Raw genomic sequence first — 4,237 nt, 5'->3', positions numbered from 1 at the left:
CACCCAACCCCTACCTTTTCAATGCCCCTGCAGGATGAAAAAACTAAAATTTAAAAGAAAAGAAAAGAGGAAGAAAAAAAAAAAGAAAAATCTTGTTGTGGAATTTGTAGTGTGGCCCAGCCAGTCACACAGTGTTCCATGTAGTCCATTTATCCATCCTCGTAAGTGTTCATTGCAATGAGTCATTGGTCTAGTTCGAGGCCTCTGATTTTTGCTACCCCATAGACACTGGGCTCTCACTGAGGCTCCCCTTAGGTAGCTTCAGTGTTGTTGTCCAGTGTCATGAATATCTGCTGCTTTGAGTCTGCAGGTGTGGCCCCTTCAGGTGCTCCAGCAGATCACAGATTGGGTAGATGATGATGGGACAGGCAACTCACAGCCCTGGCTCTGGGTCTGGGTAGTTGCTGGGTTTGTCAGGCTGCCAGCTCTCCCTCATCCTCAATATCAGTGTGATCTCCCCAGAACCACCCTGGCTAGCTCACCCTATGCAGTGTCAGGGCCAGTTCCTCTTTTTCCCACGTCTTCAGGGTTGGTCACTTGGGCCCCCGTCAATGGGGTCAGCTCTTCTGGGTTGCCCAGGCAAGGTACAGGGCCTGCTTTCCTGAGTGCTACATCTGGTGGGGAGCAGAATCATCTCTCTCACCTGCAGCAGGTCTCAAGAGGCAAAGGGGAAGAGCATCTTTCCCTTGCCCTTACAACCACATGGCAAGAAAGGATGCAGGGTCAGTTCTCCCATTCTCAGGACCTCAAGGCAGGCTCAGCTGAGCCCCTCCCAGTAGAATCAGCGCTGCTCTGCTGCCTGGGAGAAGCACAGTGCCTGCTCTTTTGAGTGTTGAAGCCAGTGAACTCTCAAAACCCAGGGGCCAGCTATCCCCAGTGGTGAGGGGTGGAGAGCTAGGGTGGGCATCACTCACTCGCTAACACCACTCTCTGGCAGATGAGGGTAGGGACCAGCTCTCTTATGCTCATGTTCTCAGGGCTGGCTCACTTGTGCCCTATGAGTGGAGTTAGCTCTACTGTGTTGCCAGGCAAGATGGGAAGGTCCTGGTGAGGGGCGGGGTCAGCTCTTTCATCTGCCACAGGTGGCAAAAGGATGAGGAGGAAGAGCCTTTGTCTCTCACCCTCACCACCACATTCGACAAGGGGTACAGAGCCAACTCTCCCAACCCCGTGGCCTCAGGGCAGGCTCAGCTGTGCCCCCACCCACTGGGTCAGCACTAATGCAGCGCCCAGGTGAGGTCCAGGGTCCGTTCTCTCGAGTGCTGCAGTTGTGGGATTGGGTCCGCTTTCCTGCCTGTAAGGGGCAAGGGCGGAGGGCTTATTTCCCTCACCACCCCACCACTTGTTAGACAAGAAGGGCGGGACTAGCTCTCCCACGCTCTTGCCCTCAGTACCAACTCACCCACATCCCTGCAACAGCTGTCAGCTCTGTCGTGCTGCTCTGGCGAGGTGCAGGGATCCACTTCTCCAGTGCTGAATCAGCGGGGATAGGACCAGCTCTCCAGGGTTGTAGCCAATAAGGTGTGGTCCCAACTCTGTGCAGCCCTGTCCTCTCCACCGTTAACAGGAACTACAGACATCTTCACAGGCCAAGGCTGAAGCAAGCTTGCTGTCGCTTGTTTTTCAGTTTGGCAAAACCTTGATTTTAAAGTTTTTAAACTATCTCTTTTATAGATCCAGATTTCCAGAGTTGAAGAGTTTCAGAAAACACCAAAACAATGATTACAGACTTTATGAAATGTTCACCTTAAAAAACGAGCCGTACAAGTGCTCACACACACATACACACACAGACACAAATACACACAGAGACACACATGGACACATACATATGTAGACACACACCGACACACACACACACACACACACACACATGCATCATTAAAGCACTAACAAAAATCAACACACACTAAAACACCTTGAAGTACTGTCCCTGTGTTATGGATGAGATAGTTCATCCTAGAACACAAGTTCAAGATTTTGACTGCACATTAGAAAATTTGATGTATACCTTAAATATACTCTGCACCTCAGCTGCTCTGTGACCACTAAGAATTAAAGCAGGTGGGATTCAGGTACTAGCATCCAATAACTCTAATATTCAGACAGCCCAGTGGAGTACTGCTTTTTAGTATCTTACCCATGGCAATTCATCTTGAAAATGACAAGTCTTTCTATTCCATTACTCATGACCTTACAATTGTATGTACAATTAGAACAGATATTAACTTTGATCATATGGGGGAAATTATTTTAAATACCATAAAAGACCCCAATCTCCAAGCTTTGGGGTCTTCTGGTAGACTTTAGGGCTCAGATAATAGTAGGTGGCTTTAAAGGTCTTCCCATTAAATTTTAAACAAAGTCATATTTGATAATCACTGCTTAATATTATCATTATAATTTTAAAAATTATATTTATTTCCATGCATAGATTCAAGACACTGAAAACAATCTTGTTTCTACTTGCTTTCTATTGGTTTTTCATTCCCTTAAGGAATTCATGTAGAGATCTTAGTTTTCATCAAACATTTAATAGTATAAATGATTTAACAATGATTGTACATATTGAACATACCCTATATTATACAAATGCTCAAGCATTCAAAGTCCCTAAAAACTAGAAGCTTATAATGTTAAATTTTTGACTTGTCATTGTCAACAATATACAAATCTTTATTTTGAACATTTTTATTGATTCTTTGTAAATTTCAAATCATGCACCTAAATCCCACTCCTCAACCCATCTCTCCATATCTGCCTTCCACCCTTGCAACCTCCCTTGCCAAAGAAAACAAAAGTTTAAAAAATAAATAAAAATATATAATTTTTAAAAGCTCTCCATGGTAGCTGCAATGTGTCACAGTGTGTCACACAGAGTATCATTTTGCCTAAATAGCTTTACTTACAAATGTGCATTGCAATGCGTCATTGGTTTTCTGGCTTCTGCTACACTGTCAATCAATACTGGGACTCCTTTCGGATATCCTGTCGCTGCCCTGTGCCATAGAGATCCTGCAGCATTGGGTCTAAAGAAACAGTCCCTCCACATGCTACAACAGTTCATAGATGAGGTGGACATGGGGTGGGTCAACTTATAGTAGCCTGGGACCTGGGAATGGGTAGTAGCCGAGTTTGTCAGCCCATGACTCTCTGGCACCTGCGCCATCAGGGCCAGCTCTCCTGCTTTGCCCATGTGAGGGGCAGGGTCAGTTCTCCTACCTGGGAGAGCTGGCAAGGGCAACCTCTCCAGCACCATCAGGGCCAGCTCTCCTGCTTTGCCCATGTGAGGGGCAGGGTCAGTTCTCCTACTTGGGAGAGCTGGCAAGGGCAACCTCTCCAGCACCATCAGGGCCAGCTCTCCTGCTTTGCCCATGTGAGGGGCAGGGTCAGTTCTCCTACCTGGGAGAGCTGGCAAGGGCAACCTCTCCAGCACCATCAGGGCCAGCTCTCCTGCTTTGCCCATGTGAGGGGCAGGGTCAGTTCTCCTACCTGGGAGAGCTGGCAAGGGCAACCTCTCCAGCACCATCAGGGCCAGCTCTCCTGCACCCTCAGCACCAAGGCCAGCTCCACCAAGCTGCCCAGGTGAGGAGCAGTACCCACTCTCCTGAGTGCTGCAGTCAGTGAGGGGCAGATCAGCTCTCCCACATCCACACCTCCAGGGCCAGACATTAAAATCTTAAAGAAAAAGAGAATATAGAGTGAATGGAAGCCAGGCTTCAACCATTTCTAGAAATGAGAAGGGGGCATGATCATCATCAGTAGAGACACAAAAGCAGAAAATTAGACTAGTGGCAAATATCACATAGGCGGAGCACAGTCACTGATGTGATTTCTGTTAGAATAAATCAGTGTACAGTTTATTTTACAAAACTATAGGACAATTCATTAATTTGCATGCCAGCCTTGTGCTAGGGCCGTGCTAATCTCTGTAGCTCTAATTTTAATGTATGAGCTGCTGAAGTTAGTACAGCTTGTATTTTCAAAGGTTAACAAAAAGTGGAATCAAGTAGTAGATGTTTGCTACATGGATTCCTAACACCTGGGTTGTTTCTACTATTGCTTAGTTTCTTTCACTCATTGTGAAATCCATCAAATGTTTGATGTGTTTGAATAGTTCATTTCTATTCTTTGCTAAATACAAGTCTATTATGGAAATGTTCTATTGGCTTTTTTTATCCACTTATGTTGTATCAGAGTCAACCAACTGAAGATCAAAAATGTTTAAAAATGGTTG

General features: G+C 46.0%; 1 non-coding gene across 1 annotated transcript; it reads right to left on the bottom strand.

Annotated features, from left to right (window-relative positions):
• Positions 1–3,869: 3,869 nt before the first annotated feature.
• Positions 3,870–3,971, bottom strand: LOC121465019. The gene has a single exon (XR_005976604.1). It is a non-coding gene; the product is annotated as a U6 spliceosomal RNA (small nuclear RNA).
• Positions 3,972–4,237: the final 266 nt, after the last annotated feature.

This window comes from Microtus oregoni, unplaced genomic scaffold, assembly GCF_018167655.1.
Source record: "Microtus oregoni isolate MIOR12 unplaced genomic scaffold, Mior012 000001F_ref0000356, whole genome shotgun sequence".
Classification (NCBI taxonomy): domain Eukaryota; kingdom Metazoa; phylum Chordata; class Mammalia; order Rodentia; family Cricetidae; genus Microtus; species Microtus oregoni.
The sequence above is the reverse complement of the archived record's forward strand: the minus strand, read 5'-3'. Positions and strand labels throughout refer to the sequence as shown.